The 24,431-nt window shown below is 35.7% G+C and overlaps 1 protein-coding gene across 1 annotated transcript in view; it reads right to left on the bottom strand.

Annotated features, from left to right (window-relative positions):
• XIRP2 (xin actin binding repeat containing 2) overlaps nucleotides 1-24,431 on the bottom strand; it is a 311,886-nt gene that overhangs the window by 226,558 nt on the left and 60,897 nt on the right.

Here is a 24,431-nt window from a genome sequence, read left to right as displayed (position 1 = left end):
TTTAGTTTTTTCAGCTTTGTTGAGGTATAATTGACAAATAAAAAGTATATATTTCAAGTATATAATGTGATTATTTGATATATTTATACACCGTGAAGAGATTAACACAATGAAGCTAACTAATACATCCATCACCTCACATAGTTACCATTTATCTTCTTTTCTCCTAGGTCATTCACTCATTTGCTTTTTTCTCTGTCAAGTAATTCCTGCATTTCTACTATGTACCAGGCACTTTCCTAAGGACTGGGGATATGGAAATAAGAAGATTTAGCTCTTGAATAAGACTTAAGGAGCTTACAACTTAGTGGGGGACCCCGAGACATGAAGTAATTATAAATCACTGGGATTGATCCCTTAACCATACTGTTCAAGGGGCATATAAAAAGTGTGGTGGTGGGGGGAGATGGAAAGAAGGGGAGATATGAAGGAGATTAGTTATTAGAAGGTGATGAGTTAAAGTAAAGTATGATTCAAATTAGGCTGGTGAATACAGGGGAAAGTAAACCTCAGGAAGGTGGACGCATTAAGTTCTGAGTTAGGAAGTAGCGTTTGATGGCTTGGCATGAAGGCCAAAACAATTTTCTCCAAGGAAACAGCCAAGGGCAAAGAATTTTCTTAAATTCTCAATGTGCTACAAATTTCATACCAGCCTAAAAGGTCAGTAATGTGGTCCACCTGTTGAGAAATGTATATTTGAAAATCATTTTCATAACAAAACTGCTCTACGGTGACTGTTTTTATCACTTTTTTTTTTTTTAATCTCCCCATTATAAGGGATGGAGAAACTGAATAATCTTGCTCTAATTTTATAATAGACTCAGAAGAGACTTTTTCTCATTCTCTTTAAGGTTAACAGCAATAGAAGAAATATTATCAGGAATCTGGTAGATGATGTGACAAATTTCACAGAAAAAAAGATTCTTATTGATCGTGCATCTTTAAAGTTACATCACAATTGATTAACAAATGGCCAACATTTCTTGAGAATATATCCAGTAATTTTGAGAGGTAGCACTTATGGTAAAGCATTGCTTAGAGCACTGATGTTTTTGCCTTAAAATTTAAATAAAATTCAACCAAGAAGCTATATATCAAAGGGTAATTTCTAGCATTGTGCATATATACTAGCCATTTCTTAGAACCAATCGAGTTTTGTTTTTTTAAAAAAATCAAAGCACACATTTTCTCATTTGTAACTTTTTATTTTGTAATATTTATCAACTTAGAAAAAAAAGTTGCAAATATAGTACAAAATTCCTGTAAACCCTTCAACCAGTTCCCTCTGATGACAGTATCATTTATATAACCATAGTACATGACTGAAACCAGGAAATTAACAGTGCTACGACACCAGTAACCAATCTACAGATATTACTCAAATTTTAACAGTTTTCCCATTAATGCTCTTTTTCTGGTCCAGGGTCTACTCTAGCTTCCCACCTTGTACTTAGTTGTTATGTCCTTGTGTCTCTTCCATTCTGTGACAGTTCCTCAGTCTTTCCTTGTCTTTTAGGACTTGGTACTTTTGAAGAATACTGGCAGTTATTTTGTAGTATGTCCCTCAAGTTGGGTTTGTGTGATGCCTTCTCATTATCGGATTGAGTTATATGTATAATTGGCAAGCAGAGAAGATGTTGTGTCCTTTTTATTTATTTATTTTTATTTATTTATTTATTTTTAAAGATTTTATTTATTTGGCAGAGAGAGACACAGTGAGAGAGGGAACACAAGCAGGGGGAGTGGGAGAGGAGAAGCAGGCTTCCTGCTGAGCCGGGAGCCCGATGTGGGGCTCGATCCCAGGACCCTGGGACCATGACCCTGGGACCATGACCTGAGCCGAAGGCAGACATTTAACGACTGAGCCACCCAGGCGCCCCTGTTGTGTCCTTTTTAGTGTGCCATAGCAGGAAGCACATGATGTCCATGTGTCTCATTACTGCTGATGCAGTTATTCTTTTTCCTTTTGTAATTAAAGAGTGTCTTATGGGAAGATGCTTTGAGACTAAGCAAACCTACTATTTTTCATCATACTTCTGCTTACTAGCTTTATAATCCATTAATGTTTTTTGCCTGCCACAATTGTTATGGAGTTTACTTAATAGTTGTTTTATATTTCCACCATGCATTCTATATTATTTAATTGGAATTGTACTGTATGAAAGAATGTATTCTTTCCTATTTTATATTCAATTATTTATATTAACATGAACTCATGCATGGATATTTGGTTTATTATATTGGCTGTAGCCTGTTAATATTACTACTTACTTTGTTGTTCATGTTGTCCTCTGTTTGGACATTGGGAATTCCTTCAGATAGAACCCTACATCCTTTACATATTCCTCCATCATTTTTTGAGTACCTCATTACTTTCTGAAACATCAAAATGTTCCAAGAACATGTATTCTCCCTTCCCAATCCCTGAAACCAACCACTTCTACAAGAAGCCCTGATTCCTTTAATTGGATAATGAGTTTTAGAAATCAAGACCTGGGTGCTAGTAAAAATGCATACTTTTGAAAAGTTTTATAAAGATTTGTTATGTTTAAATTTATTATATTATTCACTGATAAGGTTGTCATTATTCACTGATGCTATGGATAACCACAATCTTAATGAGCACATCATCAGTACCATTTTCTTAATATTTACCCCAGGTTATCTCATTGTGTGAAAAGATGTTGGCAATCCAAGTCTTCTATGCAGAGATGTCCTGTGGGTGGTTGTCGGTGGTTGCCAGGCTGCTTGCTATTGTCTTGGTCTTCCTGCTACAGTTTAGACAATCTTTTTCTTGTTGCCATCTACCTCCCCAGAGTCTGTAAAATCAAGATTGGCTTATCTTTGGGTCTTTTTTTTCTTAACTTTCTCCATACCAAGTCCAACCTCTTAGGTAGACACTGTACTCGTGCTGTCTCCTGCCTACTCAGAACTAACGTAAAGGTGACTCAGGTTAGCTTATCTTGCCTTGCAGGGGTCTATATTAAACTATTTTTTTTTCTTCTCTCTGTCCCAGTTAAAACTCCCGAATCTTCAGAATTGCTGATATGGGCTAGATGTGGAGAGGAAAGCAATGGATTTAAACATGGTTGTACTAGGATAAATATCACTGACATCTACCCTCCATTCAGATTTTCAAGGTTTATTTGATGTCTAAATGAGCCTGTTAACTCAGTGAATTCCAAGGTTGGTGACACAGTGAAGCAAAACATTTTGGGAAGCATGGAATGTATTTTGGATAATACAATTCCTGCAAAATCCTCAAAATGCATAAAACTAACTCTAGACAATCCTACTTATTTTTCAGCATGTGAAAAGAAAGGTCAGAATCTCCATAGAACGTATTTATGGTGTACAGCTTCTGGCATAACCTTGTTTATCTAAACATGTCTTCATGACACCATTTCACTGTACAAAAAAGTTAAAGTAATGAAATACAAAGAATTACACTTCTGACACGTACCTACCAATCTTGGATAAGTGACTGACAACAAAATGAATGTCATGCAATATGTAAATATTTCATATTAAATGTTTCAGTTGAAACGAGCACTGATATTTTATGCACACTTGAAAGAACTACAAATATTTTATAAAAATCGTCTATCAGGTGGCAACATCAGTGATTTAGGGATTTTGAGATACTGGCTATGTTGATCAAGGTCTGAGGACACTGGGGGAATATTTTCAAAACCACAGAGACTGTCAGAATGCTCTACTATGGGAGGAATCTCAAAGCATTCCTTTGGCCATTCGAAAGTGAGTAATAAAAAACCTAGTAAATTTAAACAAATGAAGGTGTGTCTCTTAGTCTCAAAACCTCTCCTATCAGATACAGACATTGCCAATACAACTGGGTAACATGTAGGTCATGCATTCTTTCCCTGGCGCAGCCTGGTGCTTTGCCCCTCTCCTCCTGCCCTTCTAGGAGACATGGGTATGGCTTCTCAGCTCCATCAGTGCCCTTCTCTCAGTTTAGAGCCCTGCTTTGCCAATCTTGGTCATGTTTCTTCTCCTTCCACATGACTAGATCATTTGATCTTAGAAATATGATGCTTCCCTCTGGTGGGGACTGAACCCTGGGAGTATTATCACTATTGTTTTCAGAGCTGAGTGCTCAGAAATTCCTAACATCACTTCACATTCAGACCAATACTAGCAGTAATTGTTAGAAAGATTTTGAGGTAAAAGTATTAAAGTAATTATGCAATTAAAAACAGTACTCATAAATAAAATATCTTGGCAATGCTAGCCAGCAAGTGAAAAACAACTAAATGTTTGAACAGATAACACATGGTTACAAGTTCTTGTAACTATATAGATTTGTTTTTTTCTTATCTCTCTCTCTCTTTCTGACCTGCCTGTTAGCTGGGGTCACTTAGCTGTACTTGCAATTGGTTTAATTGCTATTCTAATTGATTTCCATTTTTAATGAAGACAAAGAGGGAAAAATAATTATAGCATGTGTTTAGTATTAATTCAACCACAATTAAGGACCAAACTTTGTGTAAGTTGTGAAAAAAAGAATTATATAACATATCCAGCAAAAGGAGTTCTGAAGGGTACATGGCACATATGCAAAAAATTACAACTTAATGATAAGCGGTGAATAAGAATAAGTGAAATTATAAGCACTAGAATTGTGGGGTTAAGTAAGGGCTTGGTAACTGGAACTGATTTCAAAGAGAAAGTGAAGTTTGAGTTGAGTCTTATAATGTGAATAGCTCACTAGTATACACACATGAGTGACTTGGCCTCGGCCTAATTCTCTCACCTCAACGTCATAACTCCTGTTTGAGTTGCAGAAACTCAACTCTGATATATTTCATGAAACAATTTTATTCAAATACTTTACATGCATCTTTGACACATGTCTTCATAATCATAGTACGACATTTTACTTTGTTTAAAATAAAATTCCCTAATACATCATCCTCAGTATCCTCTGAATTGTTTTAAATACAGCACATTTAAAAAATATGTTTCTGATGCTCAAATATTAAAAAAAAAAAAAAAAACCCTTAGGATAACATCTGTCAAATGAAAATATTTTTTCTATGAATTTGTATTTGTGATTCCTATATTTTATCTTATAGTATCTGACCATACTTTAATAAGATGGCTATAGAGGAAAGTGCAAAAATAGGGTAGTAGGTAGAGGGAGACATGTGATTTTAAGGGCTGTGTTTGTTAGCTTCTTTGGGGAAGAGATATGATAATATCTGTTTTAAGGATTTTATGTGTTTATTTGAAAGAGAGAGAGAGAGAGCATGAGCACCTGCACGAAAACAGGGAGGAGGGGCAGAGGGTGAGGGAGAAGCAGGCTCCCCACCAAGCAGGGAGCCTGATGCGGGACTCGATCCCAGGACCCTGGAATCATGAATTGAGCCAAAGGCAGATGCTTGGCCGACTGAGTTACCCAGGTGCCCTGAGATACGATAATATTTAAATATTGATATAAAGAACTGGTAGAAATAGAGGATAGGGACTTCTTTATCTGGTCATAATTAACACTAGAGTACCCTTCTGCCATATACAATTATAAACTTGTACAAAATATATAAGCAATACAATCATTTACAGACACTATGTAGCATAATGCTGCACTATCTGTGAAAAGAAATTTCATGAGTTGAGCCCCATGTCCACCCTGGCTCTTTGTCTTGGGACAATTTACAAGCTTCTCCATAAAGAAGGCAGCATTTGGAGTGAATCCCATCAAGTTCAGGGAGATTGGCACACACTTTGGTATTTCCACAGAAAAAGCATTAAAGTCAATAGTACAGAAATTCAAAGGGACCAGCCACCAATTGACTACCTGAAAGAATAAAAATTGACACTCTTCAGAAGAAGACAACAGAATTAAGTCTCTACAGTACACTAACTAAAATGTCTAATTATAAATTACTAGATACACAATAAGTGAATAGATAAATAAGTAAATACATACATATATACCTAAAGATGGCCTGGATGTTGGATTTAACTGACAAAGAATTTAAAGCGACTATTAAAGTATGATCAAGATTTTGAAGTAAAGTCTTAATGACAAGAAAAAGAATCTCAGAAGAGAAATGGAATCTATAAAAACAACTAAAGGTAAATTTTTGAATGGAAAATTACAATAAGTGATATAAAATTTCTATAGAGAGTTTTAAAACTCACATTGGAAATAGAAGAAAAGGTTAGCAAATTTAAAGACAGATCAGTAGAATTATCCAATCTGAAAAACTGAGAGAAGAAAACTGAAACAAAAACCTGAATTTTAACTATGGGCAAGTAGCTCTGATTCAATCAAACTCCCCAGGGATAACAAATATAAGCTCTGGATAAATACAAACACAAAACAAAACAAATTAACAATAACACCACCAACAAACCCAACTGAAGGCATTAGAGAGTGACTCAAAGCAGACAGAAACTTGAAGTAAGTTGGCATTTAGTAGAAGGGATAGAAACCTGGGTTAGTTTCACATTTTAATGGCTGTTAGTGAGACAGAAAATACTAGTCTGTGCTGTGCAGGAAGACTAAAACTTCAATGGAAAATTTACAGTCTTGTCTTGAAAACTACAGGATAGGCACTGGAAAGGGAAAAAGAAGATGATACAGCTCTTGGAATTAGCACAGTTTTTGTTTGTTTGTTTTGTTTTTTGAGAGAGAGAGAGAGAGCATGCTGGGGGTGGGGAAGGGAGGGGCACAGAGAGAGGGAAAGTGAGAGAGAACCTTAAGCAGACTGCACACTCAGTGCAGAGCCCCACGTTGGCCTTGATCTCAAGACGCTGAGATCATGACCTGAGCTGAAATCAAGAGTCAGATGCTTAACTGACTGAGCCAACCAGATGCCCCAGAATTAGCCAAGATTTTAAAGCAGCTATTTTAACTGTGTTCAAAAACCGAAAGAAAATAACCTTGTAATTACTGAAATGATAGTATACGCAAACTAAAATCTTGAGGGAGGAATGAAGAGTCCCAGAAATGGTATACATGTGAGGAGATATATATATATATATATATTTTTTTTTTTTTTTTTTTCTTCCCTTAATTTCCTTACAAGGAAAATGTTTAAAAAAATAACACTGTAAGATGGGGACTACGACATGGAGAAACAAAAGGTAAAACAATAGCACAAAGTATGGGAGGTCATATATGGAGTTAAACTATCATAAATTTCTTATATTTGTGAAGTGTGACATGTGAAGTGGAAAGTGTCAGGTATCAAGTGGGAAGTAGAAGGTGGTTTGATATTAATTCTGAATATAATGTGATGATTTTAAGTTTTCGTCAGGGCTGCTATAACAGAGTGCCACAGACAGGGTGGCCTATAAACAACAGAAATTTATTTCTAACATCTTTGGAAGCTGGAAATCTGAGGTCAGGGCAAGAGCATGGTTGGGTTCTTGTGAGAGCTCTTTTCTGGGTTGCAGACTGCAAATTTCCTGTCGTATCCTCATATGGCAGAAAGAGCTAGCTAGCTCTCCAGCCTCTTTCTTCTAAGGGCACTAATCCCATTCATGAGGTCCCATGCTTATGACTTCATTACCTCCCAAAGACCCCCACCTCGAAACATCTTCACACGGGGATTAGAATTTCAACATATGAATTTGGTCGGGGGGGGGGGGGGGGGGGGGGAGGCAAAAACATTCAGTCCATTGTAAAGGTACTACTCCAGCAAACACTGAAAACATATTTAAAAGAACTATAGCTCAAAGTCCATTGAGAAAAAAGCTAATAATAGAAAACATTTATTATTACCCTCTGCCAAAGAGACATAAAAGTAGCTGCCAATTAAGTAAGATACAGAATACATAAATTTAAGCCAATACCACAGAACGTGAGAGTGGAAGAAATGCCCCACAGCTGGAGAAGTTGGCCTTGGATAAAAGAGACTTGCCTTTGTATCCTTTGAAACGATAACTGTAACAAGGAGATAAGAACAATGATAGCACTGGGAGGCTGATTTGTCTCATGTGATAGAAAACATCTCATTATTGCAGATATGGGCCCAGTGGGATTGGGAGGTACTTATATACTTAGATGAAGTGAGGTCATTTTTAACCCAAACAGTTGTAAATGGGAGATCAAAAACAAAGGTGGTATTTATATGATGATCTAGGAAAATCTCTTTCATATTTAGCAATGTCTTCAACAATTTAAATTGGGGCTTTCAAAGCAACAACTGGATTACACAGGTCAATAAAACTGCTTCTCTCACGACAGGTTAAGGAATGCAGGTTGCCTGCTGAAGAGAAAACAAAAGATCTCTTAATAACTGCCTATACTATTTGAGAAATTATATGACCAAACTATTGACCCCTTTTCCTTCATTTCTAAGTGAACTGAATATAAATTACTAGGCTTATATTGTGGCAAGAGACTTCATTTAGCCATCAGAATGTTTTTCAAGTTCCCATTCCAAATTATCGAAGATGACTACCAAAGAATACCTGTGTTGGGGTATTTAAGGCTTTGTCTACAATAATCATGGAAGGATACTTCTGCGTATACATTGAAATGCATAGATATTCCGTGTACAATTCACAGAGTTTTAATAAAAACACAGTCCTATGCAACCACCAGTTATGATTTAGGACACCTCTTATGTTTCTCTCACTCTAGAAAATTCATTGTTACAATCTGTTCTCATCCCACAAAGGCAACAACAGTTCTGATTTCTATCACCATAGCTTTATTTTGCCTATCCTTAAACTTCATATGAAGAATATGCATTCTTTGTTATCTTCCTTCCATTGTTCAGGATAAGAATTATATGATTTATTCATGTTGCTGTGTGCATTAGTACTTTCTTTTTATTACTGTGTAGCATTCAATTATATGGATATACCACAATTTGTTTACCCATTCTCTTGTTGATGCATATTTGGGTAATTCCCAAAATGGGACTCTTTTGAATAAAGCTTCTATTAACATCCCTGTGGTCCTATGTTTTCATCCATCTTAGGTAAATACCTGGGAGTGAAATTCCTGTTTGATAGTGCAAATATATGGTTAACTTTGTGTATATCAGTGACTAAGTTGCTATACATCCCCACCAACATTTAGTGTTATCAGTCATATTAATTCTAGTTATTCTAGTAAATACATAGTGATATCTTGATATTTTGGTATCTCATAGTTTTAATTTGGACTTCCCTGATTAATAATGGTGAACATGTTTTTGTAAGTATGTGTTCAAATCTTCAAGTTCTTAATGAGTTGTTTTGCTTTAATTATGATTTATGCAAGTCCTTGGTCAGCTTCAGATATTTGTGTCTGTTTTTTGATTTTTATTTCACCTACGCAAAGGGAGAGAAAAAAAGAAAAACTGGACTGAATCAAAATGAAGAACTTCTGCTTTTTAAAAGACACAAGGGAACAAAAAAGCAAGCCACAGACTGAAGAAAATATCAGCAAGTCACTTATCTAAGAAAATGTTTGTATCAAGAACTTACAAAGAACTCTCAAAATTCAATAAGAAAACAACTCAACTTAAAAATGGGCAAATGACTTGAACAAAGATTTCACCAAAGAAAATATACAAATGGTAAATAAGCACATGAAAAGATGTTCAACATCTTTAATCGTCAGGGAAATTAGACACTATGTAATACCACTACCCACCTATTAGGATGTCTAAAATTAAAAATACTGACCATACCAAGTGTTGGCAAGGCTGTGGAGGAACTGGAATTCTCATACACTGCTGGTGGGGACGTAAAATGGTATAACTACTTTGGAAAACAGTTGGAATTTCCTTTAAAACAAACACCTAATTTATGATCTAACTATTCTATTCCTATTTATTTACCCAAAAAGGGTGAAAGATTATGTCCATACAGAGACTTCTACATAAATGTTCAAAGCAGCTTTATTTGTAATAGTAAAAAAAACTGGAAAATACCCAAATGTCTATCAACAGGTGAAAGAATAAACAAATTGTGGTCTGTCCTTATGAAGGAATACTACTCACCAATAGAAAGGAATGAATTTTTACACACGCAGCAATATGGGTATATCCCAGAAAAACTATGCTGAAAGAAAAAGAGTACATTCTGTATGATTCCATTTATATATAACCCTAGAAAATGCAAACATATAGTGACAAAAAACTAATATGTGGTTGCATGGGATGACACAGTGGGGGACTGTTGTAGGCAGGTGGGAAAATCACAAAGGATCAATTTATACACACACACACAGACTTCAAAATTTATCAGATTGGGGTGCCTGGGTGGCTCAGTTGGTTAAGCATCCAACTCTTGGTTTCGGCTCAGGTCATGATCTCAGGGTTGTGAGATCGAGCTCCAGGTCAGGCTGCCAGCTCAGTGCGGAGTGTGCTTGAGATTCTCTCCTTCCCCCCTTTGCCCCTCCCCCAGCTTATACTCATTCTCTCACTCACTCTCTCTCTCTAAAATAAATAAATAAAATCTTTTAAAAAATTATCAAAGCATACACTTTACCTATATGTGGTATTTGTATATCACCCAGTTGCCCAATTGTATGGCAAAAAACAATAAAACTGTTCAAAAATAGAAGATTATCCTGGTTTTGTAAAATGAATGTTCCCTCTTCCTCTATTTTCTAAAATTATTTGTGTAAGATTGATCTTGTTTCCTCTTGAAATGTTTGACAGGATTTACAAATGAAAACATCTCAAAGTTTTGTTTTTGAAAGGGTTAATACAAATAAAATTCTATGCATATAGTAGATACAGAGTGATTCATATTTTCTTATTCTTTTGAATCAGTTTTGGTAAGTTAAGTATGTAAGGAATTTGTCATTTTATCAAAATTATCATATTTGTTAGTAAAATGTTTCTCATGATATGCTATTATTGTCCTTTCAATATTGTTGGATCTGTAATTTGTTCTGTCATTCTTGATATTGTGTATTCTCTCCTTTATTTTCTTGATCAATCATCTTAAGTTTCATCAACTTTAAATATTTTCAAAAAAAACTTTGCTTTTTAACTTTTTTCTGTTTGTATATTTTCTTTCATTGATATCTATTCTGGTTGTAGAATTTCCTACCTGCTACTCTTGTTTTAATTTGTTCATTTTATTCTAGCTTTTTAGGGTGGTACAGTAGATAATTTACTTTAAATGTTTCTTCTCTTCTAACATAAGAATTTAAAGCCTATAATTAATTCCCTCTAAAAACTGTATTATTTATATCCTACAACTTTTCATAGTATGTTTCTGTTTTGATTCAGTTTGAAATAATTTTTATTTTCTCTTATGATTTCCTCTTTGGTATATCTGTTTTTCAGTGGTGTGTAGCTTAATTTCTAAATATTTGGCATTACTTGAGCATTCTAAATTGCATTGTTTTCTAACTTAAATCAGCTGAGTCACAAAACATGTTCTATTGGATTTCAATTTTGAAAGTTATTTAGATTTAAATTTTGCCTCACTATATGGTGTATCTTGGAAAACATACCACACACAATCCTTAAGAATGTTTATCCTGTACTTGATGTATTGTTCTACAAACATCAATTAGGTTAAGTTGTTCAGCAGTGTCGTTTAATTTTCCTAGGTCCTAATTTTTTTTCTAGTTTTTCATCAGTTTCTGAGAAAAGTGTGTCAAAATCTGTGACCATCTGTGATCTATTTCTTCTTTTAATTCTGTCAGTCTCTCCTTCACATATTAGGTACATATATATTTATGATTATTATGACTTGCTCATGTATTGACCTTTAATCATTATGAAACTGTACTTTTGATCTCTGGAAACACTTCTTGTCTTGAAGTCCTGTCTAATATTAATATAGTTATACTAACTTTCTTGTATCTAATGTTTGCATGGTGAATCTTTTCAGTACTTTTAATTTCAACCTATGTTTTCTATTTTAAGATATGATTCAGTTGGACAGTATATTGTTGGAGTTTGTGTTCTTATTTATCTATTTTGACTTCCTGCTTTTTAGAATGCTTAGCCCCTTTACACTTGATGTTATCATTGATGCATTTGGATTTGGGTGTACCATATTTGCAATATTTTTGTATTTGTCCAATCTGTTCTTCTGTTCTTCCTTTGTTATTCCTATACTGCTTTATTTTGATCCAATCAAATTTTAGTCAGCATGTTTTAATTCTTTTTAGCTTTACCTCTTTAATTATTACTTTCTGTTTAGCAACAGTGCTACTGTTTACAATATTTATCCTTATCTCAGTCTATTTAGGGTTAGGCTACCATTGTACCACTTTGTGTAAAATGTAGGAAGCTTGGACAGCATAATTCCATATATACACATATTTTTTAAAGCCCGCATTAAAAGGTTTTATTTTTGCTTAGTTGTTTTTTTTAAGGAAAGAGAAAAATTAAGTGTCCTACATTTAATACCCATATTATCATTTCTAATGTTCTTCTTTCCTGTTTCCAGAGCAGAGTCCTCTTGGTACCATTTTTCTTCATCCTGAAGGATTTCCTTTATTATTTCTTCAGTAGGAGTCTTCCACAAACTCTGTCCTTGAAACCTCAAACCAGTAAGGTTGCAGTTTTTCTTGCAGCTAGTCAACTTGCGCTGAGCAGACCAGGGAGTGATCTCAGGGTAAAAGCCATATAAACGCAGGTTGCTCCCAGCGCATATTCTTTTTCTCAGTGGAAAAGTATCTTCCAGTTTCTGCCTACATTTGTTACTCTGATGGTCCTTTACATAGTTGTCCTTCATAATTTATCCCAAGTTCATAAGTTTTATCTGGGATAGATTTCTCTTCTTTGAGGCCCTCTGCCATTACTGACACTAGTAATCTTCATTTGCTCAATTTTAAAATTCAATTTTATAACATTATAAGCTTCTGTATTACAAATAACCATTACCTATAAATAGATCCACAACTTAGTGGATAGTTAATGGAATCAGCTATCTGTACACAAAAATGCATTTTGGAGAGTATTTATTAAGAAATGAACATGTAGCTACAATTCATCTTTGGTAAAATGTCCATGGATTACAGGACAAATCATTTTATCTCTCTGTCTTTGTTTCTTCTCTATAAGGGGTTTAGACAAAATGATTTCATGTCTGACAATATAAGTATATATAAGGTTAGACGTGCTGTAGTATTTTCATATTTTTTTTCCTACTCCATCCATGGAAAATAACTGGGACACTGTATTATTAGGGTGAAGGTTTGTCTTCAATGGCACAATGACCTACCTAAAGCACCACTTTCTAAGCTTTAATGGAAAATTATTAGAGTGCAGATTGTGTTCAGTTTTCTCAGGTGGGGACTGAGACTCTACAGTGCTCTGAAGCGCCCATGTGATACTGAAGCTACTGGTCTGTGGAATGTGCTTCAGTGAGAATCTACAGTAGAGAGTAGCGTGGTATAGATTTTGGATCTTTTAGCCAGAGATGCTGGGGTTTTCATCCTGCCCTGTGACGTTATAGCTATGACTTTGGACAAATAAATTTACTATTTTAGCTTTATATACTTGATGTGGGAAACAAAGACAGAACAAAAATTATTAAATTTCCTTACAACCTACAGCCCATTGACAAGTCCTGAAACAGGCAGAGTGACATTCCCCTAGGGACTCAACTGCCTGGATGTTGACACTTTGCTAAGGGCAAAAGGCAAACCTAGCCTGACCAACCCTCCCCCCTTTCCAGGATCCTGTAAGCCTACTTTAAGTATAGAAATTCCTTTGGAAACTTCCTTTATCTCTAAAACTCCCACATTGCCAACACAATCATCCCTCAAGCATATGGCCCACCAGTATACATCTGAAGAGTCTCATGACTAAGGTTTTATTAGACAGTAATAAATGACCTTTTCCCAACAACAGCAAGCCCCCTCAAGGTCCTGGAAACCTTGCTTCCAAAATTCCTTAGAGACTTATGCTATCCATAACCCCCTCCCAACCTGAAAGTATATCATGGGCCAGTCCTCATGACCCCATTGCAGCTCTTTCTGCCCATGGGTCCTGTGCCCGTGCTTTAATAAAATCACCTTTTTGCACCAAAGACGTCTCAAGAATTCTTTTTTGGCCTTCAGCTTCAAACCCTATCGTCTTTCCCACATCGTACTCATCTGGAAAGATGGAATAATTACACCTACTTGGCAAACTGTTGCCACACCTACATCTTCAATGTTTGTAAGGTACTTGGAACAAAGCCTAAAGTTAAAAAAAAAAAAAACAATAACAGAAGGTCTTACTAGTTGAACAGAAAATCTTGTTATGCTTAAAGAAAATACATTTCCCGAGATTTTCTAATAAGGAAATATCACATTTCCATATAAGCAGTTACTTCTTACTTAATACTTCTTTCTTAAAATACTCTATTCCCTGTCATATTCATAAGCCACGTCTCTCTTTTCTAAAGAAATTTTTCATTTCACAAACTATGGCAAACTTACAGAAAAGGAAAATGGTCTACAAAATGCAAGTGGTGTGATATGAAGCAATAATTCAAGCCAGATACACTCAGCCCTTTAAAGAATTTGCTAGAAAAAGGTAAGCTAAAACAAACAAAAAGTTGTGCAAAGCCTTTTTGGAACATGAAATGTGCTTTCAAAATTCACATCATGTCAGACAAGTCAATGATAAATTTAGAAAGCATTATGAAGGTATCTGGAACATGAAATATTTGATTTACAAAAATTGCCGCTCTTCTTTTGACAAGTCCCCTTTTAGTCTCTGGAATTTGTCCCTCCCCCTTATCACTAGCTACTCCTTAAGTCTGAATGACAATAAAGTGGAATAAAGATTAAAACACTCCCCTGGAGACAGGTGTTCCTCTGCTTCCCACTCACAATAAGGGTGCCAGATCTGCATATGCAAAAACCTCTTCAGACTGTGGAAGTTCTTTATGTTGCCTGTCAGGGACTACCTGTTTGTTTTAATAGTTCAATAAAGTTTCAAGATGCCTTCATTTTACTACAATGTGTATTTTTTATTCAAAGGGATATTTTATCCGTGGGAGTTGCAGAATGTTAACTGTGTTTTAATGCACACTATCCAGTGCCCCACTAAAATGTATTTTTTCCCTTTTTCTTCCTAAATAGAATCTTTTCCTCAGCAAAACATGATCCAATAACAGGTATAGATCCTGATTAGTTTAAGCCAATCATTACCTGGTGGCTGCTTCCCCATTGACATCACTGAGCTCCTTATTATTCATATGCATATGGAGATCATTCTACCTGACATGAAATACTTGAAAAAAGAAGTGTTGTGTAAGTCAGTTTGAGTGGCTATAACAAACTATCATAGACTGGGAGGCTTCAACAGCTAACATTTATTTCTCACAGTTCTAGAGGTTGGGAAATCCAAGATCAAGGTTCTGGTGGATTCAGTGTCTGGTAAGAGCCTTCTTCCACATTTGGAGACAGGAGCTTTGTTGCTGTTATCTCACATGGCAGAAACAGAGACTCTTTCTCTTCTTTTAAGGACACTAATCCCATCATAGGGGCTCTAGCCCTGCTGACCTGATCTAAAATTAATCACCTATCAAGAGCCCCACCCACCTGGCACAAAAACAGACACATAGATCAATGGAACAGAATAGAGAGCCCAGAAATGGACCCTCAACCCTATGGTCAACTAATCTTCGACAAAGCAGGAAAGAATGGCCAATGGAAAAAAGACAGTCTCTTCAACAAATGGTGTTGGGAAAATTGGACAGCCACATGCAGAAGAATGAAATAGACTCAAAATGGATGAAAGACCTCAATGTGATACAGGAATCCATCAAAATCCTTGAGGAGAACACAGGCAGCAACCTCTTCGACCTGAGCTGCAGCAACTTCTTCCTAGACACATCATCAAAGGCAAGGGAAGCAAGGGCAAAAATGAACTATTGGGACAAGATAAAAAGCTTTTGCACAGCAAAGGAAACAGTCAACAAAACCAAAAGACAAAGACAGAATGGGAGAAGATATTTGCAAATGACATATCAGATAAAGGGCTAGTATCCAAAATCTATAAAGAACTTATCAAACTCAACACCCAAAGAACAAAGAATCCAATCAAGAAATAGGCAGAAGACATGAACAGACATTTTTCCAAAGAAGACATCCAAATGGCCAACAGACACATGAAAAAGTGTTCAACATCACTCGGCATCAGGGAAATCCAAATCAAAACCTCAATGAGATACCACCTCACACCAGTCAGAATGGCTAAAATTAACAAGTCAGGAAAGGACAGATGTTGGCGAGGATGCAGAGAAAGGGGAACCCTCCTACACTGTTGGTGGGAATGCAAGCTGGTGCAGCCACTCTGGAAAACAGTATGGAGGTTCCTCAAAAAGTTGAGAATAGAGCTACCGTATGACCCAGCAATTGCACTACTGGGTATTTAACCCAAAGAGACAAATGTAGGGATCTGAAGGGGTACCTGCACCCCAATGTTTATAGCAGCAATGTCCACAATAGCCAAATGGAAATAGCCTATGGTAAGAGCCTAGATGTCCATCAACAGTTGAATGGATAAAGAAGATGTGGTATATATATACAATGGAATATTATGCCACCATCAAAATAACTGAAATCTTGCCATTTGCAACGACATGGATGGAACTAGAGGATATTACACTAAGCGAAATAAGTCAATCAGAGAAAGACAAGTTTCATATGATCTCACTGATATGTGGAATTTGAGAAACAAGACAGGAGGATCATAGGGGAAGGGAGGGGAAAATGAAACAAGATGAAACCAGAGAGGGAGACAAACCATAAGAGACTCTTAATCTCAGGAAACAAACTGAGGGTTGCTGGAGTGGGTGGGATGGGGAGGCTGAGTGATGGACACTGGGGAGGTTAAGTACTATGGTGAGCTCTGTGAATTGTGTAAGACTGATGAATCACAGACCTGTACCCCTGAAACAAATAATACATGATATGTTAATAAACAAACAAAAAAAGACCTTCAAAAAAAAAAGAGCCCCACCCACTTCCAAATAACATATGAATATGGGTAAACACATTCAGTCCACAGCAAGTGTCCTATATTTTTACATCCATTTATATTATGTTTTTCTGTTACTTGTATTTAAAAGTGGAATGCAAATACTAAGCTAATTATGGGCATTCCTTTGTACAGAAGCAATGACCTTTACACAAGTTGTTAACTACTTTTGCAATACCACGTATACCATGTTGTTTAAATAATTCCCCCATCAGAGTCTGATAATTAGAAATGATTTTCCTAAGGATATCTGAAATAGCTACAAAATAGTTTTCATTAAGTTTTTTAACATAGTCCTATATTCAATCTTGTAGGTCAATGTCTGATTTTGTAAAATGACTTAGAGAAGACACTGCAAAATGGCCACCTTGAAAAAAAGTCATGATATTAATATAGTCTTATACATTTAAAGGGGACTAATTATGTCTAGCAAGTAAATTTTTTTTTTATTTACTACCCATAAATCACAAACTTGTGGGAGAAAGTGGGTGACTAGGATGTCTAAGATATCAGAAGTAATGAATGCCTTAATGAAACAAAACATTTACATTTTAAAAATCTCCCCAAATTAATATCAGAGCCCAATAAGTTGCTTAAATTTACACCCTTTATTTTTCCTCTCTTCAAACTATCTCGTAGAAGTAATTGGATTTTTCATATTAGTTTCATTTATTCAACAAACATTTAGCGAGCTCCCACTATGAATCAGGCAATGTATTAGGGTCTAAAAAACAATTAGCAAAATCATCCACAGTTCCTGCCCTGATGTAGCATATATTCCAGGAGAAGAAAGAGACTGATTGAAACTATAAAACAAAGTAAAATTACAATTGTATTAAGTGCTAAGAGGTAAAGATTTACTATTAAGAGAACATGTTATATGGAAAAATAATCTCAATTGGAACTTACTCCCCTAATGTTCCCCTTAGTTCCTTGCTCATTCAGGCTATTGAATTTAGGTGGCCATGACATTGCCCCGACACTTATATTAAATGATCTATCTTCCCCTAAAAGCTGGGATGACACTTTACCATTTACTTATATATACATTTGGTTCTATTTCTAGACTTTGTACTCAGTTTCATTTCTCCATTTATGAACTGTTTTTGTTATTAAGGCCTTATAACATTTTGGTAGTATATTTATTTTAAAAATGAACTTAGAATCAGTTTGGTAAACTGTCAAAGGAAAACACTGTTGATACTTTTTATTGGGATCACTTTTAATTTATATGTTAGCTTGAAAGAAAAGACATCTTCCCCAAATTAAATATTCCTATCTAAGATCATGATATGTCTTTTCCCTATTCATGTCTTCTATTAGTTCCTCAGGTGCATATTCATTCACTGAGACTATAACCAATAGAAGTGAGAATAGTTCACTTCATTATTTCAGAAAATATGACTAGAGAATGAAATACTATGTCCAATCTGTCATATTATTACTCTGTAGATTACCAGCATTCAACTGAATTCAACTGGAAAAGAAACAACAACGAAACCCAATGCAACAAGAAGTTTTCTTGCCAAGAAATGACATCATTTTAGACATATGTAACTATCATGTAAAATTACAGTGATTTCCATACTTAAGGAAGAAGTAAAGGTAAAAGAAATGCATATTATAACCTATTTTGAAAAGGTAAGCCAAATCACTTTAGATTATTCATGCCTCCCTCATCAAGACCTTTTCAGACCCTAAAGGCAGTTATCAAAAAGTAAGGGTGAAAAAGTTTAACCTAGAAGTATGTATATATACAGTATACAAAGGATTTTGTATAAAATATAGATGCTTTTCATAACACAAGTTTCCAAAATCTGCCATTTACAGTACTCCCATAATATTCAGGTTCATGTGATCCATGAACATTTCACATTATGTGGGTAGACAGTGTCCCTTTCCATCACCTAGAACCAAAAATGAAAAGCAAAAATGATCCAAATGCTGCTAATAGTTCATGAAACTGACCTACCAGGTTTTTTTCGTCTCTACTTTTAATTCGCTGTCCTGAATGTGTACAAATGTTTCTTGGAAGAGGTTTTAAGGGTACAGGGGGAGTTGCTGCTTATTTAAACAATTTTAATGAAGGACTAACCTTTCACATTTAACATTTGTTCCCTTCATTTGCTTTCTGGCAGCAGTTCATACTTTTTCTTTTTTCTCCCAAAGGACATAGCATAATGAACATACACGAGATAATTTAAATGAATGGTTTTAATGAGTTCTTTGAATAGATTCTTTAAAAAAGCAAGCATGAAATTGCTTTCCCAGTTGGGATACTTTAAAATATTTTTAGAAAATTCATATATAAAGCCTTAAAATTCTAACCATTTTTAAAGGAGTAATAATTGAAAGGGCTTTTTTTTTTTTTTTGGAATGTGATTTATTTTCACTCATACTGCAGAAGACATTACAAAACCCAGTAGGATTTTTGAATGATTTTAATGGATTATCACAGTTCATATCAATAAGAAGTTATTTGTTAAACTTAAAGGCTGTCGCTCTTTCACACGACTTTCATGCATGGAAACATGTAACCTCTGCAGTTGGCCAATACTGGCTAGACGTGAGTGAGTTTACTTTATATAGTGAACATTGTGCTGTGCCCTCAACGACGGGGGTGTCGTAGTCTTGAGGTTGGGTGAAATTGATCCCATCCACTCCCCTTGCTACTGTGACTGTTTCAGAAGTTGGCATATACTTCATTTGTTCCCATCAAAGTGATGTTCAAACTTCTGCTCAGTGATTTTATTCAATCCAGGAATTAAATGGGCATGAGGAAAAAGTGTAGGCCCAGGAACTTCTGGAAACTTAAGCCGCCATGAGCACTAAGGACAAAGCAGACACATGGAACAAGGGTGTAGTTGAGAGAATTATAGAGAAGAGGAATCGAAACTTGATAAAACTCTTCTTGACACTTGCTGTGGCTGCAGGCTTTTCTGTTATGTGAGGAAATAAATTCTCTTTATTATTTAAGCCTCTCTGAAAATAAGAATATGGAATCCAAGAGTGGCATAAACTGCCTTTGGCAAATATCACTGTCTTAATTTTGAAACCATTTATCCATTTGAAAGCATAAATTGTTTGATTGCCTCTGCTTAGAGTCAAAGAAACTATTCAGCTAACTCAGACCCTTAAAGCTGACATTTAAAAAATTAAACTACTTTGTTAATAACTAAAAGTTATATGTTGATCAGTCTTACGTTATTATTCTAACACCTTGTATGCTCTGTTTCTGTCAAAAATATTCACATGCTATTGCACTAGCTTCTGTAAAAAAATTAGAAAATATTAAAATCAAATTTCTCATCTTTAAATGTTAGCTGTCTAGCAATGATATACACATACTTTTGAAAACAGAGAACATTTAATATAAAAGAACATGGTGACAAAATAGACCAGTTTCCAGATTATTTCCTCTTATGTAAAAAGACTTTGTAACATGACTGGTAAGTTTCCTTCCAGCTTTAATGTCCTGATTCTATGGCAAATGAAATAACAGGGGCCTGAAGGGGAAGTGGTTGAGGTATGCAGCACATGGAGATCATCAGGAAAGCTGGAATCTTCTTGTCCTTTATAAATTGGTGATCATTTTTCTACTGTATGTTCTTAAAGGACAGATTCCGTGCCTATTTTCTGTATGGTTTTCACAAAACATCTTTGATGATAATATTTAATTTTTTGTGATCAGATATTTTTTATTAAGTGTCTTTACATACCCAATTACATGCATAAAAGAGTATCAATTTGATGATAAACATTTTAAAAACTTAGAATCTAAAAGGTTCAGAACTGGAAAGTTTTTATCAGATTGTGCTTCTTTGGGAATTCCTTTGTTGGTGAAAGATTCATTAGCCCCTAAGAAGCTCATTCTACTTTCATATAGTTCTTATAGTTAGTACTTCCATCTACATATTTAGTTAATGTGTATTCCTTAGAATTTTAGAAACTCCTCTAACAAACTACTATAATGGTAGCTAAATATATCTTTTGGAAAAATCTGCTATACTTAATCATCAGATTGTGCTTATTTCTGTCAGACTTTCTTAAAACATTCAATCATTTATACAGAAGTGCAATGGCTAGGAAATTGAGGAAGACACAAAGAAATGGAAAAATGTTCCATGCTCATGGATTGGAAGAACAAATGTTGTGAAAATGTCTATGCTACCTAGAGCAATCTACACATTTAATGCAATCCCTATCAAATACCATCAACTTTTTTCAAAGAAATGGAACAAATAATCCTAAAATTTGTATGGAACCAGAAAAGACCCCGAATAACCAGAGGAATGTTGAAAAAGAAAAGCAAAGCCGGTGGCATCACAATTCCAGACTTCAAGCTTTATTGCAAGCTGTCATCATCAAGACAGTATGGTACTGGCACAAAAACAGACACATAGATCAATGGAACACAATAGAGAGCCCAGAAACGGACCCTCAACTCTATGGTCAACTAATCTTCGACAAAGCAGGAAAGAATGGCCAATGGAAACAAGACAGTCTCTTCAACAAATGGTGTTGGGAAAATTGGACAGCCACATGCAGAAGAATGAAACTGGACCATTTCCTTACACCGCACACAAAAATAGACTCAAAATGGATGAAAGACCTCAATGTGATACAGGAATCCATCAAAATCCTTGAGGAGAACACAGGCAGCAACCTCTTCGACCTCAGCCGCAGCAACTTCTTCCTAGACACATTGCCAAAAGCAAGGGAAGCAAGGGCAAAAATGAACTATTGGGACTTCATCAAGATAAAAAGCTTTTGCACAGCAAAGGAGACAGTCAACAAAACCAAAAGACAAAGACAGAATGGGAGAAGATATTTGCAAATGACATATCAGATAAAGGGCTAGTATCCAAAATCTATAAAGAACTTATCAAACTCAACACCCAAAGAACAAAGAATCCAATCAAGAAATGGGCAGAAGACATGAACAGACATTTCTGCAAAAAAGACATCCAAATGGCCAACAGACACATGAAAAAGTGTTCAACATCACTCGGCATCAGGGAAATCCAAATCAAAACCTCAATGAGATACCACCTCACACCAGTCAGAATGGCTAAAATTAACAAGTCAGGAAAGGACAGATGTTGGCGAGGATGCAGAGAAAGGGGAACCCTCCTACACTGTTGGTGGGAATGCAAGCTGGTGCAGCCACTCTGGAAAACAGTATGGAGGTTCCTCAAAAAGTTGAGAATAGAGCTACCTTATGACCCAGCAATTAATTGCACTACTGGGTATTTACCCCAAAGAGACAAATGTAGTGATCCGAAGGGGTACATGCACCCCGATGTTTATAGCAGCAATGTCCACAATAGCCAAACTATGGAAAGAGCCAAGATGTCCATCAACAGTTGAATGGATAAAGAAGATGTGGTATATATATATATAATGGAATGTTATGCAGCTATCAAAAAAACCGAAATCTTGCCATTTGCAACAACATGGATGGAACTAGAGGGTATTATGCTAAGCGAAATAAGTCAATCATGGAAAGACAAGTATCATATGATCTCACTGATATGAGAAATTTGAGAAACAAGACAGAGGATCATAGGGGAAGGGAGGAAAAAGTGAAACAAGATGAAACCAGAGAGGGAGACAAACCTAAGAGACTCTTAATCTCAGGAATCAAACTGAGGGTTGCTGGAGTGGTGGGTGGTGGGAGAGATGGGGTGGCTGGGTGATGGACATTGAGGAGGGTATGTGCTATGGTGAGTGCTGTGAATTGTGTAAGACTGATGAATCACAGACCTGTACCTCTGAAACAAATAATACATTATATGTTAGGAGAAGAAGAAGAAGAAGGAGAAGAAGGAGAGGAAGGAGAAGAAGAAGGAGAAGAAGGAGAAGAAGAAGAAGAAGAAGAAGAAGAAGAAGAAGAAGAAGAAGAAGAAGAAGAAGAAGGAGGAGGAGGAGGAGGAGGAGGAGGAGGAGGAGGAGGAGGAGGAGGAAGAGGAGGAGGAGGAGGAGGGAGAGAAGATAGTAGGAAGGGAAAAATGAAGGGGGGGAAATTGGAGGGGGAGATGAACTATGAGAGAGTTTGGACTCTGAGAAACAAACTGAGGGTTCTAGAGGGGAGAGGGGTGGGAGGATGGGTTAGCCTGGTGATGGGTATTAAAGAGGGCCCGTACTACATGGAGCACTGGGTGTTATACGCAAACAATGAATCATGGAACACTAATCAAAAACTAATGATGTTATGTATGGTGACCAACATAACATAATAAAATAAAATTAATAAAAAGAAAAAAAGAAGTGCAATGGCTTATGACCAAACAAGAATTTCACCAGTATAGATTCAGTGACTTAAAAATCACCACTGTTGTTTTTTAAAAATCATGTAAATAAAATTCTTTTCTACTTCCTATTATAGTTACGTGGGGCAAGATTGAAAGGGTAAAACTATTCTCTTTGTAAATGAAATGTTCCACTGATTATAGTCACAATCCTAGTAAGAATATGTAATACGGTTATTAGTAGAAAATTGCATGCTTAAATATTGTGTGTGAGCATAAGACTTCTGTCCTTCCTGTATAGGATAAAGGCGTCTCTCTTTACAATGTACTTCTTCATGTCAGCTTTCTGATCATGTAGTGTCCAGTGTGTTAAAAAACACAATAAAAGTATTCCTTCAGTACTCTTTCAGAGAAGCCTCAACTACTTTGTGCTGAAAAACAGGATCAGTATTTAAATCAATATAATTTGGCAATATGTCATTTGTGCTTTATGGGCTTCACATGTAATTAATGGTTCATCAAAGTTGCTTTGAATTACTTTCATGTAATTTAAGAAACGTTAGCTTCCCAACTAAAAGAGACTTCAAATTTGTGGAAGTAATCTGTTCTTCCTTAACTTGGGAAAAGTTTGACTCTTAAGAGGGGGTCTGTCTTTTATAAAAAACTTGCTACAAGGTTTCTGCAAATATTTCATTATTTTTTTAATGGTTTCTTAACTAGGGTGATGAAATGAGTCCCCCCCCCCCCTTTATCAAGGCTCCTGTAACTAAATAAGGCAAGGCAATGGAAAGTGACATTTTGTTTAACTCAATGCTGGAAAGGAGAGGGACATATCGCATGGTAATATATTGACTATAAACAAGGTTTCTCAAACTTCGGAGTACATAGAAATTGCACGAGGACTGTCAAAAAGCAGAATCTGATTTAGTACATTTGAGATGGGCCTGAGATTCTAACAGGATTCTAGGTATTGCTGATCCTGCTAGTCCAAACACCATACATTGAGTGGCAAGGTGCTAGAATATATGCTAACTAGGATATGCACAAACTGTAGGTTGACTTTGTTTATAATTACTCTTATTATCTATAATTTACTCTGATATCAGAACATTATGAGAGCCTTTACTCTCTTCCATCACCTACCTTCATTATCTAAAGCTATATATCTGTCTCTTTATAGTAGCAGAATTGGATGGAGCAAATAAAGACCAATAACCCATTCGAGAGGTAGGCTAAAAGTGGAGTCAAACTATGAAATGGAGGG

This window comes from Halichoerus grypus, chromosome 4, assembly GCF_964656455.1.
Source record: "Halichoerus grypus chromosome 4, mHalGry1.hap1.1, whole genome shotgun sequence".
In the NCBI taxonomy this organism is placed as follows: Eukaryota; Metazoa; Chordata; class Mammalia; order Carnivora; family Phocidae; genus Halichoerus; species Halichoerus grypus.
Note: the sequence above shows the minus strand (reverse complement) of the source record. Positions and strands in the feature narration are given on the sequence as shown.